The sequence below is a fragment of the Rosa rugosa genome, chromosome 6 (genome assembly GCF_958449725.1).
Source record: "Rosa rugosa chromosome 6, drRosRugo1.1, whole genome shotgun sequence".
Lineage (NCBI taxonomy): Eukaryota > Viridiplantae > Streptophyta > Magnoliopsida > Rosales > Rosaceae > Rosa > Rosa rugosa.
This window is the reverse complement of record NC_084825.1, coordinates 20,515,083-20,528,000: the sequence shown is the minus strand read 5'-3', so window position 1 is coordinate 20,528,000 and position 12,918 is coordinate 20,515,083. Positions and strand designations below refer to the sequence as shown.

The 12,918-nt window shown below is 41.5% G+C and overlaps 24 non-coding genes across 24 annotated transcripts; all 24 read right to left on the bottom strand.

The window, feature by feature from the left end:
* Positions 1 to 54: 54 nt before the first annotated feature.
* LOC133719226 (5S ribosomal RNA) lies at positions 55 to 173 on the bottom strand. Its single transcript, XR_009850950.1, has one exon. It is a non-coding gene; the product is annotated as a 5S ribosomal RNA (ribosomal RNA).
* Positions 174 to 590: 417 nt separating this feature from the next.
* Positions 591 to 709, bottom strand: LOC133718938 (5S ribosomal RNA). Its single transcript, XR_009850678.1, has one exon. It is a non-coding gene; the product is annotated as a 5S ribosomal RNA (ribosomal RNA).
* A 417-nt stretch (positions 710 to 1,126) lies between these two features.
* On the bottom strand, positions 1,127 to 1,245 carry LOC133719224 (5S ribosomal RNA). Its single transcript, XR_009850948.1, has one exon. It is a non-coding gene; the product is annotated as a 5S ribosomal RNA (ribosomal RNA).
* A 417-nt stretch (positions 1,246 to 1,662) lies between these two features.
* LOC133719619 (5S ribosomal RNA) lies at positions 1,663 to 1,781 on the bottom strand. Its single transcript, XR_009851347.1, has one exon. It is a non-coding gene; the product is annotated as a 5S ribosomal RNA (ribosomal RNA).
* Positions 1,782 to 2,197: 416 nt separating this feature from the next.
* Positions 2,198 to 2,316, bottom strand: LOC133719223 (5S ribosomal RNA). The gene has a single exon (XR_009850947.1). It is a non-coding gene; the product is annotated as a 5S ribosomal RNA (ribosomal RNA).
* Positions 2,317 to 2,734: 418 nt separating this feature from the next.
* Positions 2,735 to 2,853, bottom strand: LOC133719222 (5S ribosomal RNA). The gene has a single exon (XR_009850946.1). It is a non-coding gene; the product is annotated as a 5S ribosomal RNA (ribosomal RNA).
* A 418-nt stretch (positions 2,854 to 3,271) lies between these two features.
* Positions 3,272 to 3,390, bottom strand: LOC133719221 (5S ribosomal RNA). The gene has a single exon (XR_009850945.1). It is a non-coding gene; the product is annotated as a 5S ribosomal RNA (ribosomal RNA).
* A 418-nt stretch (positions 3,391 to 3,808) lies between these two features.
* Positions 3,809 to 3,927, bottom strand: LOC133719220 (5S ribosomal RNA). The gene has a single exon (XR_009850944.1). It is a non-coding gene; the product is annotated as a 5S ribosomal RNA (ribosomal RNA).
* A 417-nt stretch (positions 3,928 to 4,344) lies between these two features.
* On the bottom strand, positions 4,345 to 4,463 carry LOC133719219 (5S ribosomal RNA). The gene has a single exon (XR_009850943.1). It is a non-coding gene; the product is annotated as a 5S ribosomal RNA (ribosomal RNA).
* A 417-nt stretch (positions 4,464 to 4,880) lies between these two features.
* Positions 4,881 to 4,999, bottom strand: LOC133719218 (5S ribosomal RNA). Its single transcript, XR_009850942.1, has one exon. It is a non-coding gene; the product is annotated as a 5S ribosomal RNA (ribosomal RNA).
* A 418-nt stretch (positions 5,000 to 5,417) lies between these two features.
* Positions 5,418 to 5,536, bottom strand: LOC133719217 (5S ribosomal RNA). Its single transcript, XR_009850941.1, has one exon. It is a non-coding gene; the product is annotated as a 5S ribosomal RNA (ribosomal RNA).
* Positions 5,537 to 5,954: 418 nt separating this feature from the next.
* Positions 5,955 to 6,073, bottom strand: LOC133719216 (5S ribosomal RNA). The gene has a single exon (XR_009850940.1). It is a non-coding gene; the product is annotated as a 5S ribosomal RNA (ribosomal RNA).
* A 418-nt stretch (positions 6,074 to 6,491) lies between these two features.
* Positions 6,492 to 6,610, bottom strand: LOC133719215 (5S ribosomal RNA). Its single transcript, XR_009850939.1, has one exon. It is a non-coding gene; the product is annotated as a 5S ribosomal RNA (ribosomal RNA).
* A 418-nt stretch (positions 6,611 to 7,028) lies between these two features.
* On the bottom strand, positions 7,029 to 7,147 carry LOC133719212 (5S ribosomal RNA). The gene has a single exon (XR_009850937.1). It is a non-coding gene; the product is annotated as a 5S ribosomal RNA (ribosomal RNA).
* A 418-nt stretch (positions 7,148 to 7,565) lies between these two features.
* On the bottom strand, positions 7,566 to 7,684 carry LOC133719211 (5S ribosomal RNA). The gene has a single exon (XR_009850936.1). It is a non-coding gene; the product is annotated as a 5S ribosomal RNA (ribosomal RNA).
* A 418-nt stretch (positions 7,685 to 8,102) lies between these two features.
* On the bottom strand, positions 8,103 to 8,221 carry LOC133719210 (5S ribosomal RNA). Its single transcript, XR_009850935.1, has one exon. It is a non-coding gene; the product is annotated as a 5S ribosomal RNA (ribosomal RNA).
* Positions 8,222 to 8,639: 418 nt separating this feature from the next.
* Positions 8,640 to 8,758, bottom strand: LOC133719209 (5S ribosomal RNA). The gene has a single exon (XR_009850934.1). It is a non-coding gene; the product is annotated as a 5S ribosomal RNA (ribosomal RNA).
* A 417-nt stretch (positions 8,759 to 9,175) lies between these two features.
* LOC133719208 (5S ribosomal RNA) lies at positions 9,176 to 9,294 on the bottom strand. The gene has a single exon (XR_009850933.1). It is a non-coding gene; the product is annotated as a 5S ribosomal RNA (ribosomal RNA).
* Positions 9,295 to 9,711: 417 nt separating this feature from the next.
* Positions 9,712 to 9,830, bottom strand: LOC133719207 (5S ribosomal RNA). The gene has a single exon (XR_009850932.1). It is a non-coding gene; the product is annotated as a 5S ribosomal RNA (ribosomal RNA).
* A 418-nt stretch (positions 9,831 to 10,248) lies between these two features.
* Positions 10,249 to 10,367, bottom strand: LOC133719206 (5S ribosomal RNA). Its single transcript, XR_009850931.1, has one exon. It is a non-coding gene; the product is annotated as a 5S ribosomal RNA (ribosomal RNA).
* Positions 10,368 to 10,785: 418 nt separating this feature from the next.
* LOC133719205 (5S ribosomal RNA) lies at positions 10,786 to 10,904 on the bottom strand. The gene has a single exon (XR_009850930.1). It is a non-coding gene; the product is annotated as a 5S ribosomal RNA (ribosomal RNA).
* Positions 10,905 to 11,322: 418 nt separating this feature from the next.
* Positions 11,323 to 11,441, bottom strand: LOC133719204 (5S ribosomal RNA). The gene has a single exon (XR_009850929.1). It is a non-coding gene; the product is annotated as a 5S ribosomal RNA (ribosomal RNA).
* Positions 11,442 to 11,857: 416 nt separating this feature from the next.
* On the bottom strand, positions 11,858 to 11,976 carry LOC133719203 (5S ribosomal RNA). The gene has a single exon (XR_009850928.1). It is a non-coding gene; the product is annotated as a 5S ribosomal RNA (ribosomal RNA).
* A 417-nt stretch (positions 11,977 to 12,393) lies between these two features.
* Positions 12,394 to 12,512, bottom strand: LOC133719201 (5S ribosomal RNA). The gene has a single exon (XR_009850926.1). It is a non-coding gene; the product is annotated as a 5S ribosomal RNA (ribosomal RNA).
* Between the last annotated feature and the right edge of the window lie 406 nt (positions 12,513 to 12,918).

Genomic DNA, 12,918 nt, shown 5'->3' with positions numbered 1-12,918 from the left:
ATCAAAAAAGCAACTTAATGAACCGAAACAAAAAAAAAAAAAAACATAAAAAGAGGGGTGCAACACGAGGACTTCCCAGGAGGTCACCCATCCTAGTACTGCTCTCGCCCAAGCAAGCTTAACTTCGGAGTTCTGATGGGATCCGGTGCATTATTGCTGGTATGATCGCACCCGTTAGTGTATGCGGAATCAATCTATATAAACTCCCTTCGCTCAGCTCCCTAAAGTGCTTCCATACATTACCCCAAGCTTATGAAAGTTTTTAGTTGGCGTCTCAACCGCACCACCTCTCCGCCGGGATACACTTTTATTGCTGTTAGAAAATGAAAATAAATATAAAAATTTAAAACAAAATAAATGAATAAAAAATCTAGCAAAAACAACTCCTCGATCAAACAAAGCCCAAGAGCCCCAAGGCCCAAGGCCAATCTTTTGCGTCTTAACATATCTAATCTCCGCGGCCGGTGAGCTTTCCTTCAATCTCACAAGCCTTCGAAGAGTTGGATTGAATTAGTACATGGACAAAGTAGCCGAAATCAAAAAAGCAACTTAATGAACCGAAACAAAAAAAAAAAAAAAACATAAAAAGAGGGGTGCAACACGAGGACTTCCCAGGAGGTCACCCATCCTAGTACTGCTCTCGCCCAAGCAAGCTTAACTTCGGAGTTCTGATGGGATCCGGGGCATTATTGCTGGTATGATCGCACCCGTTAGTGTATGCGGAATCAATCTATATAAACTCCCTTCGCTCAGCTCCCTAAAGTGCTTCCATACATTACCCCAAGCTTATGAAAGTTTTTAGTTGGCGTCTCAACCGCACCACCTCTCCGCCGGGATACACTTTTATTGCTGTTAGAAAATGAAAATAAATATAAAAATTTAAAACAAAATAAATGAATAAAAAATCTAGCAAAAACAACTCCTCGATCAAACAAAGCCCAAGAGCCCCAAGGCCCAAGGCCAATCTTTTGCGTCTTAACATATCTAATCTCCGCGGCCGGTGAGCTTTCCTTCAATCTCACAAGCCTTCGAAGAGTTGGATTGAATTAGTACATGGACAAAGTAGCCGAAATCAAAAAAGCAACTTAATGAACCGAAACAAAAAAAAAAAAAAAACATAAAAAGAGGGGTGCAACACGAGGACTTCCCAGGAGGTCACCCATCCTAGTACTGCTCTCGCCCAAGCAAGCTTAACTTCGGAGTTCTGATGGGATCCGGTGCATTATTGCTGGTATGATCGCACCCGTTAGTGTATGCGGAATCAATCTATATAAACTCCCTTCGCTCAGCTCCCTAAAGTGCTTCCATACATTACCCCAAGCTTATGAAAGTTTTTAGTTGGCGTCTCAACCGCACCACCTCTCCGCCGGGATACACTTTTATTGCTGTTAGAAAATGAAAATAAATATAAAAATTTAAAACAAAATAAATGAATAAAAAATCTAGCAAAAACAACTCCTCGATCAAACAAAGCCCAAGGGCCCCAAGGCCCAAGGCCAATCTTTTGCGTCTTAACATATCTAATCTCCGCGGCCGGTGAGCTTTCCTTCAATCTCACAAGCCTTCGAAGAGTTGGATTGAATTAGTACATTGACAAAGTAGCCGAAATCAAAAAAGCAACTTAATGAACCGAAACAAAAAAAAAAAAAAAACATAAAAAGAGGGGTGCAACACGAGGACTTCCCAGGAGGTCACCCATCCTAGTACTGCTCTCGCCCCAGCAAGCTTAACTTCGGAGTTCTGATGGGATCCGGTGCATTATTGCTGGTATGATCGCACCCGTTAGTGTATGCGGAATCAATCTATATAAACTCCCTTCGCTCAGCTCCCTAAAGTGCTTCCATACATTACCCCAAGCTTATGAAAGTTTTTAGTTGGCGTCTCAACCGCACCACCTCTCCGCCGGGATACACTTTTATTGCTGTTAGAAAATGAAAATAAATATAAAAATTTAAAACAAAATAAATGAATAAAAAATCTAGCAAAAACAACTCCTCGATCAAACAAAGCCCAAGGGCCCCAAGGCCCAAGGCCAATCTTTTGCGTCTTAACATATCTAATCTCCGCGGCCGGTGAGCTTTCCTTCAATCTCACAAGCCTTCGAAGAGTTGGATTGAATTAGTACATGGACAAAGTAGCCGAAATCAAAAAAGCAACTTAATGAACCGAAACAAAAAAAAAAAAAAACATAAAAAGAGGGGTGCAACACGAGGACTTCCCAGGAGGTCACCCATCCTAGTACTGCTCTCGCCCAAGCAAGCTTAACTTCGGAGTTCTGATGGGATCCGGTGCATTATTGCTGGTATGATCGCACCCGTTAGTGTATGCGGAATCAATCTATATAAACTCCCTTCGCTCAGCTCCCTAAAGTGCTTCCATACATTACCCCAAGCTTATGAAAGTTTTTAGTTGGCGTCTCAACCGCACCACCTCTCCGCCGGGATACACTTTTATTGCTGTTAGAAAATGAAAATAAATATAAAAATTTAAAACAAAATAAATGAATAAAAAATCTAGCAAAAACAACTCCTCGATCAAACAAAGCCCAAGAGCCCCAAGGCCCAAGGCCAATCTTTTGCGTCTTAACATATCTAATCTCCGCGGCCGGTGAGCTTTCCTTCAATCTCACAAGCCTTCGAAGAGTTGGATTGAATTAGTACATGGACAAAGTAGCCGAAATCAAAAAAGCAACTTAATGAACCGAAACAAAAAAAAAAAAAAAAACATAAAAAGAGGGGTGCAACACGAGGACTTCCCAGGAGGTCACCCATCCTAGTACTGCTCTCGCCCAAGCAAGCTTAACTTCGGAGTTCTGATGGGATCCGGTGCATTATTGCTGGTATGATCGCACCCGTTAGTGTATGCGGAATCAATCTATATAAACTCCCTTCGCTCAGCTCCCTAAAGTGCTTCCATACATTACCCCAAGCTTATGAAAGTTTTTAGTTGGCGTCTCAACCGCACCACCTCTCCGCCGGGATACACTTTTATTGCTGTTAGAAAATGAAAATAAATATAAAAATTTAAAACAAAATAAATGAATAAAAAATCTAGCAAAAACAACTCCTCGATCAAACAAAGCCCAAGAGCCCCAAGGCCCAAGGCCAATCTTTTGCGTCTTAACATATCTAATCTCCGCGGCCGGTGAGCTTTCCTTCAATCTCACAAGCCTTCGAAGAGTTGGATTGAATTAGTACATGGACAAAGTAGCCGAAATCAAAAAAGCAACTTAATGAACCGAAACAAAAAAAAAAAAAAAAACATAAAAAGAGGGGTGCAACACGAGGACTTCCCAGGAGGTCACCCATCCTAGTACTGCTCTCGCCCAAGCAAGCTTAACTTCGGAGTTCTGATGGGATCCGGTGCATTATTGCTGGTATGATCGCACCCGTTAGTGTATGCGGAATCAATCTATATAAACTCCCTTCGCTCAGCTCCCTAAAGTGCTTCCATACATTACCCCAAGCTTATGAAAGTTTTTAGTTGGCGTCTCAACCGCACCACCTCTCCGCCGGGATACACTTTTATTGCTGTTAGAAAATGAAAATAAATATAAAAATTTAAAACAAAATAAATGAATAAAAAATCTAGCAAAAACAACTCCTCGATCAAACAAAGCCCAAGAGCCCCAAGGCCCAAGGCCAATCTTTTGCGTCTTAACATATCTAATCTCCGCGGCCGGTGAGCTTTCCTTCAATCTCACAAGCCTTCGAAGAGTTGGATTGAATTAGTACATGGACAAAGTAGCCGAAATCAAAAAAGCAACTTAATGAACCGAAACAAAAAAAAAAAAAAAAACATAAAAAGAGGGGTGCAACACGAGGACTTCCCAGGAGGTCACCCATCCTAGTACTGCTCTCGCCCAAGCAAGCTTAACTTCGGAGTTCTGATGGGATCCGGTGCATTATTGCTGGTATGATCGCACCCGTTAGTGTATGCGGAATCAATCTATATAAACTCCCTTCGCTCAGCTCCCTAAAGTGCTTCCATACATTACCCCAAGCTTATGAAAGTTTTTAGTTGGCGTCTCAACCGCACCACCTCTCCGCCGGGATACACTTTTATTGCTGTTAGAAAATGAAAATAAATATAAAAATTTAAAACAAAATAAATGAATAAAAAATCTAGCAAAAACAACTCCTCGATCAAACAAAGCCCAAGAGCCCCAAGGCCCAAGGCCAATCTTTTGCGTCTTAACATATCTAATCTCCGCGGCCGGTGAGCTTTCCTTCAATCTCACAAGCCTTCGAAGAGTTGGATTGAATTAGTACATGGACAAAGTAGCCGAAATCAAAAAAGCAACTTAATGAACCGAAACAAAAAAAAAAAAAAAACATAAAAAGAGGGGTGCAACACGAGGACTTCCCAGGAGGTCACCCATCCTAGTACTGCTCTCGCCCAAGCAAGCTTAACTTCGGAGTTCTGATGGGATCCGGTGCATTATTGCTGGTATGATCGCACCCGTTAGTGTATGCGGAATCAATCTATATAAACTCCCTTCGCTCAGCTCCCTAAAGTGCTTCCATACATTACCCCAAGCTTATGAAAGTTTTTAGTTGGCGTCTCAACCGCACCACCTCTCCGCCGGGATACACTTTTATTGCTGTTAGAAAATGAAAATAAATATAAAAATTTAAAACAAAATAAATGAATAAAAAATCTAGCAAAAACAACTCCTCGATCAAACAAAGCCCAAGAGCCCCAAGGCCCAAGGCCAATCTTTTGCGTCTTAACATATCTAATCTCCGCGGCCGGTGAGCTTTCCTTCAATCTCACAAGCCTTCGAAGAGTTGGATTGAATTAGTACATGGACAAAGTAGCCGAAATCAAAAAAGCAACTTAATGAACCGAAACAAAAAAAAAAAAAAAACATAAAAAGAGGGGTGCAACACGAGGACTTCCCAGGAGGTCACCCATCCTAGTACTGCTCTCGCCCAAGCAAGCTTAACTTCGGAGTTCTGATGGGATCCGGTGCATTATTGCTGGTATGATCGCACCCGTTAGTGTATGCGGAATCAATCTATATAAACTCCCTTCGCTCAGCTCCCTAAAGTGCTTCCATACATTACCCCAAGCTTATGAAAGTTTTTAGTTGGCGTCTCAACCGCACCACCTCTCCGCCGGGATACACTTTTATTGCTGTTAGAAAATGAAAATAAATATAAAAATTTAAAACAAAATAAATGAATAAAAAATCTAGCAAAAACAACTCCTCGATCAAACAAAGCCCAAGAGCCCCAAGGCCCAAGGCCAATCTTTTGCGTCTTAACATATCTAATCTCCGCGGCCGGTGAGCTTTCCTTCAATCTCACAAGCCTTCGAAGAGTTGGATTGAATTAGTACATGGACAAAGTAGCCGAAATCAAAAAAGCAACTTAATGAACCGAAACAAAAAAAAAAAAAAAAACATAAAAAGAGGGGTGCAACACGAGGACTTCCCAGGAGGTCACCCATCCTAGTACTGCTCTCGCCCAAGCAAGCTTAACTTCGGAGTTCTGATGGGATCCGGTGCATTATTGCTGGTATGATCGCACCCGTTAGTGTATGCGGAATCAATCTATATAAACTCCCTTCGCTCAGCTCCCTAAAGTGCTTCCATACATTACCCCAAGCTTATGAAAGTTTTTAGTTGGCGTCTCAACCGCACCACCTCTCCGCCGGGATACACTTTTATTGCTGTTAGAAAATGAAAATAAATATAAAAATTTAAAACAAAATAAATGAATAAAAAATCTAGCAAAAACAACTCCTCGATCAAACAAAGCCCAAGAGCCCCAAGGCCCAAGGCCAATCTTTTGCGTCTTAACATATCTAATCTCCGCGGCCGGTGAGCTTTCCTTCAATCTCACAAGCCTTCGAAGAGTTGGATTGAATTAGTACATGGACAAAGTAGCCGAAATCAAAAAAGCAACTTAATGAACCGAAACAAAAAAAAAAAAAAAAACATAAAAAGAGGGGTGCAACACGAGGACTTCCCAGGAGGTCACCCATCCTAGTACTGCTCTCGCCCAAGCAAGCTTAACTTCGGAGTTCTGATGGGATCCGGTGCATTATTGCTGGTATGATCGCACCCGTTAGTGTATGCGGAATCAATCTATATAAACTCCCTTCGCTCAGCTCCCTAAAGTGCTTCCATACATTACCCCAAGCTTATGAAAGTTTTTAGTTGGCGTCTCAACCGCACCACCTCTCCGCCGGGATACACTTTTATTGCTGTTAGAAAATGAAAATAAATATAAAAATTTAAAACAAAATAAATGAATAAAAAATCTAGCAAAAACAACTCCTCGATCAAACAAAGCCCAAGAGCCCCAAGGCCCAAGGCCAATCTTTTGCGTCTTAACATATCTAATCTCCGCGGCCGGTGAGCTTTCCTTCAATCTCACAAGCCTTCGAAGAGTTGGATTGAATTAGTACATGGACAAAGTAGCCGAAATCAAAAAAGCAACTTAATGAACCGAAACAAAAAAAAAAAAAAAAACATAAAAAGAGGGGTGCAACACGAGGACTTCCCAGGAGGTCACCCATCCTAGTACTGCTCTCGCCCAAGCAAGCTTAACTTCGGAGTTCTGATGGGATCCGGTGCATTATTGCTGGTATGATCGCACCCGTTAGTGTATGCGGAATCAATCTATATAAACTCCCTTCGCTCAGCTCCCTAAAGTGCTTCCATACATTACCCCAAGCTTATGAAAGTTTTTAGTTGGCGTCTCAACCGCACCACCTCTCCGCCGGGATACACTTTTATTGCTGTTAGAAAATGAAAATAAATATAAAAATTTAAAACAAAATAAATGAATAAAAAATCTAGCAAAAACAACTCCTCGATCAAACAAAGCCCAAGAGCCCCAAGGCCCAAGGCCAATCTTTTGCGTCTTAACATATCTAATCTCCGCGGCCGGTGAGCTTTCCTTCAATCTCACAAGCCTTCGAAGAGTTGGATTGAATTAGTACATGGACAAAGTAGCCGAAATCAAAAAAGCAACTTAATGAACCGAAACAAAAAAAAAAAAAAAAACATAAAAAGAGGGGTGCAACACGAGGACTTCCCAGGAGGTCACCCATCCTAGTACTGCTCTCGCCCAAGCAAGCTTAACTTCGGAGTTCTGATGGGATCCGGTGCATTATTGCTGGTATGATCGCACCCGTTAGTGTATGCGGAATCAATCTATATAAACTCCCTTCGCTCAGCTCCCTAAAGTGCTTCCATACATTACCCCAAGCTTATGAAAGTTTTTAGTTGGCGTCTCAACCGCACCACCTCTCCGCCGGGATACACTTTTATTGCTGTTAGAAAATGAAAATAAATATAAAAATTTAAAACAAAATAAATGAATAAAAAATCTAGCAAAAACAACTCCTCGATCAAACAAAGCCCAAGAGCCCCAAGGCCCAAGGCCAATCTTTTGCGTCTTAACATATCTAATCTCCGCGGCCGGTGAGCTTTCCTTCAATCTCACAAGCCTTCGAAGAGTTGGATTGAATTAGTACATGGACAAAGTAGCCGAAATCAAAAAAGCAACTTAATGAACCGAAACAAAAAAAAAAAAAAAAACATAAAAAGAGGGGTGCAACACGAGGACTTCCCAGGAGGTCACCCATCCTAGTACTGCTCTCGCCCAAGCAAGCTTAACTTCGGAGTTCTGATGGGATCCGGTGCATTATTGCTGGTATGATCGCACCCGTTAGTGTATGCGGAATCAATCTATATAAACTCCCTTCGCTCAGCTCCCTAAAGTGCTTCCATACATTACCCCAAGCTTATGAAAGTTTTTAGTTGGCGTCTCAACCGCACCACCTCTCCGCCGGGATACACTTTTATTGCTGTTAGAAAATGAAAATAAATATAAAAATTTAAAACAAAATAAATGAATAAAAAATCTAGCAAAAACAACTCCTCGATCAAACAAAGCCCAAGAGCCCCAAGGCCCAAGGCCAATCTTTTGCGTCTTAACATATCTAATCTCCGCGGCCGGTGAGCTTTCCTTCAATCTCACAAGCCTTCGAAGAGTTGGATTGAATTAGTACATGGACAAAGTAGCCGAAATCAAAAAAGCAACTTAATGAACCGAAACAAAAAAAAAAAAAAAAACATAAAAAGAGGGGTGCAACACGAGGACTTCCCAGGAGGTCACCCATCCTAGTACTGCTCTCGCCCAAGCAAGCTTAACTTCGGAGTTCTGATGGGATCCGGTGCATTATTGCTGGTATGATCGCACCCGTTAGTGTATGCGGAATCAATCTATATAAACTCCCTTCGCTCAGCTCCCTAAAGTGCTTCCAAACATTACCCCAAGCTTATGAAAGTTTTTAGTTGGCGTCTCAACCGCACCACCTCTCCGCCGGGATACACTTTTATTGCTGTTAGAAAATGAAAATAAATATAAAAATTTAAAACAAAATAAATGAATAAAAAATCTAGCAAAAACAACTCCTCGATCAAACAAAGCCCAAGAGCCCCAAGGCCCAAGGCCAATCTTTTGCGTCTTAACATATCTAATCTCCGCGGCCGGTGAGCTTTCCTTCAATCTCACAAGCCTTCGAAGAGTTGGATTGAATTAGTACATGGACAAAGTAGCCGAAATCAAAAAAGCAACTTAATGAACCGAAACAAAAAAAAAAAAAAAAACATAAAAAGAGGGGTGCAACACGAGGACTTCCCAGGAGGTCACCCATCCTAGTACTGCTCTCGCCCAAGCAAGCTTAACTTCGGAGTTCTGATGGGATCCGGTGCATTATTGCTGGTATGATCGCACCCGTTAGTGTATGCGGAATCAATCTATATAAACTCCCTTCGCTCAGCTCCCTAAAGTGCTTCCATACATTACCCCAAGCTTATGAAAGTTTTTAGTTGGCGTCTCAACCGCACCACCTCTCCGCCGGGATACACTTTTATTGCTGTTAGAAAATGAAAATAAATATAAAAATTTAAAACAAAATAAATGAATAAAAAATCTAGCAAAAACAACTCCTCGATCAAACAAAGCCCAAGAGCCCCAAGGCCCAAGGCCAATCTTTTGCGTCTTAACATATCTAATCTCCGCGGCCGGTGAGCTTTCCTTCAATCTCACAAGCCTTCGAAGAGTTGGATTGAATTAGTACATGGACAAAGTAGCCGAAATCAAAAAAGCAACTTAATGAACCGAAACAAAAAAAAAAAAAAAACATAAAAAGAGGGGTGCAACACGAGGACTTCCCAGGAGGTCACCCATCCTAGTACTGCTCTCGCCCAAGCAAGCTTAACTTCGGAGTTCTGATGGGATCCGGTGCATTATTGCTGGTATGATCGCACCCGTTAGTGTATGCGGAATCAATCTATATAAACTCCCTTCGCTCAGCTCCCTAAAGTGCTTCCATACATTACCCCAAGCTTATGAAAGTTTTTAGTTGGCGTCTCAACCGCACCACCTCTCCGCCGGGATACACTTTTATTGCTGTTAGAAAATGAAAATAAATATAAAAATTTAAAACAAAATAAATGAATAAAAAATCTAGCAAAAACAACTCCTCGATCAAACAAAGCCCAAGAGCCCCAAGGCCCAAGGCCAATCTTTTGCGTCTTAACATATCTAATCTCCGCGGCCGGTGAGCTTTCCTTCAATCTCACAAGCCTTCGAAGAGTTGGATTGAATTAGTACATGGACAAAGTAGCCGAAATCAAAAAAGCAACTTAATGAACCGAAACAAAAAAAAAAAAAAAACATAAAAAGAGGGGTGCAACACGAGGACTTCCCAGGAGGTCACCCATCCTAGTACTGCTCTCGCCCAAGCAAGCTTAACTTCGGAGTTCTGATGGGATCCGGTGCATTATTGCTGGTATGATCGCACCCGTTAGTGTATGCGGAATCAATCTATATAAACTCCCTTCGCTCAGCTCCCTAAAGTGCTTCCATACATTACCCCAAGCTTATGAAAGTTTTTAGTTGGCGTCTCAACCGCACCACCTCTCCGCCGGGATACACTTTTATTGCTGTTAGAAAATGAAAATAAATATAAAAATTTAAAACAAAATAAATGAATAAAAAATCTAGCAAAAACAACTCCTCGATCAAACAAAGCCCAAGAGCCCCAAGGCCCAAGGCCAATCTTTTGCGTCTTAACATATCTAATCTCCGCGGCCGGTGAGCTTTCCTTCAATCTCACAAGCCTTCGAAGAGTTGGATTGAATTAGTACATGGACAAAGTAGCCGAAATCAAAAAAGCAACTTAATGAACCGAAACAAAAAAAAAAAAAAAAACATAAAAAGAGGGGTGCAACACGAGGACTTCCCAGGAGGTCACCCATCCTAGTACTGCTCTCGCCCAAGCAAGCTTAACTTCGGAGTTCTGATGGGATCCGGTGCATTATTGCTGGTATGATCGCACCCGTTAGTGTATGCGGAATCAATCTATATAAACTCCCTTCGCTCAGCTCCCTAAAGTGCTTCCATACATTACCCCAAGCTTATGAAAGTTTTTAGTTGGCGTCTCAACCGCACCACCTCTCCGCCGGGATACACTTTTATTGCTGTTAGAAAATGAAAATAAATATAAAAATTTAAAACAAAATAAATGAATAAAAAATCTAGCAAAAACAACTCCTCGATCAAACAAAGCCCAAGAGCCCCAAGGCCCAAGGCCAATCTTTTGCGTCTTAACATATCTAATCTCCGCGGCCGGTGAGCTTTCCTTCAATCTCACAAGCCTTCGAAGAGTTGGATTGAATTAGTACATGGACAAAGTAGCCGAAATCAAAAAAGCAACTTAATGAACCGAAACAAAAAAAAAAAAAAAAACATAAAAAGAGGGGTGCAACACGAGGACTTCCCAGGAGGTCACCCATCCTAGTACTGCTCTCGCCCAAGCAAGCTTAACTTCGGAGTTCTGATGGGATCCGGTGCATTATTGCTGGTATGATCGCACCCGTTAGTGTATGCGGAATCAATCTATATAAACTCCCTTCGCTCAGCTCCCTAAAGTGCTTCCATACATTACCCCAAGCTTATGAAAGTTTTTAGTTGGCGTCTCAACCGCACCACCTCTCCGCCGGGATACACTTTTATTGCTGTTAGAAAATGAAAATAAATATAAAAATTTAAAACAAAATAAATGAATAAAAAATCTAGCAAAAACAACTCCTCGATCAAACAAAGCCCAAGAGCCCCAAGGCCCAAGGCCAATCTTTTGCGTCTTAACATATCTAATCTCCGCGGCCGGTGAGCTTTCCTTCAATCTCACAAGCCTTCGAAGAGTTGGATTGAATTAGTACATGGACAAAGTAGCCGAAATCAAAAAAGCAACTTAATGAACCGAAACAAAAAAAAAAAAAAAAACATAAAAAGAGGGGTGCAACACGAGGACTTCCCAGGAGGTCACCCATCCTAGTACTGCTCTCGCCCAAGCAAGCTTAACTTCGGAGTTCTGATGGGATCCGGTGCATTATTGCTGGTATGATCGCACCCGTTAGTGTATGCGGAATCAATCTATATAAACTCCCTTCGCTCAGCTCCCTAAAGTGCTTCCATACATTACCCCAAGCTTATGAAAGTTTTTAGTTGGCGTCTCAACCGCACCACCTCTCCGCCGGGATACACTTTTATTGCTGTTAGAAAATGAAAATAAATATAAAAATTTAAAACAAAATAAATGAATAAAAAATCTAGCAAAAACAACTCCTCGATCAAACAAAGCCCAAGAGCCCCAAGGCCCAAGGCCAATCTTTTGCGTCTTAACATATCTAATCTCCGCGGCCGGTGAGCTTTCCTTCAATCTCACAAGCCTTCGAAGAGTTGGATTGAATTAGTACATGGACAAAGTAGCCGAAATCAAAAAAGCAACTTAATGAACCGAAAAAAAAAAAAAAAAAAACATAAAAAGAGGGGTGCAACACGAGGACTTCCCAGGAGGTCACCCATCCTAGTACTGCTCTCGCCCAAGCAAGCTTAACTTCGGAGTTCTGATGGGATCCGGTGCATTATTGCTGGTATGATCGCACCCGTTAGTGTATGCGGAATCAATCTATATAAACTCCCTTCGCTCAGCTCCCTAAAGTGCTTCCATACATTACCCCAAGCTTATGAAAGTTTTTAGTTGGCGTCTCAACCGCACCACCTCTCCGCCGGGATACACTTTTATTGCTGTTAGAAAATGAAAATAAATATAAAAATTTAAAACAAAATAAATGAATAAAAAATCTAGCAAAAACAACTCCTCGATCAAACAAAGCCCAAGAGCCCCAAGGCCCAAGGCCAATCTTTTGCGTCTTAACATATCTAATCTCCGCGGCCGGTGAGCTTTCCTTCAATCTCACAAGCCTTCGAAGAGTTGGATTGAATTAGTACATGGACAAAGTAGCCGAAATCAAAAAAGCAACTTAATGAACCGAAACAAAAAAAAAAAAAAAACATAAAAAGAGGGGTGCAACACGAGGACTTCCCAGGAGGTCACCCATCCTAGTACTGCTCTCGCCCAAGCAAGCTTAACTTCGGAGTTCTGATGGGATCCGGTGCATTATTGCTGGTATGATCGCACCCGTTAGTGTATGCGGAATCAATCTATATAAACTCCCTTCGCTCAGCTCCCTAAAGTGCTTCCATACATTACCCCAAGCTTATGAAAGTTTTTAGTTGGCGTCTCAACCGCACCACCTCTCCGCCGGGATACACTTTTATTGCTGTTAGAAAATGAAAATAAATATAAAAATTTAAAACAAAATAAATGAATAAAAAATCTAGCAAAAACAACTCCTCGATCAAACAAAGCCCAAGAGCCCCAAGGCCCAAGGCCAATCTTTTGCGTCTTAACATATCTAATCTCCGCGGCCGGTGAGCTTTCCTTCAATCTCACAAGCCTTCGAAGAGTTGGATTGAATTAGTACATGGACAAAGTAGCCGAAATCAAAAAAGCAACTTAATGAACCGAAACAAAAAAAAAAAAAAA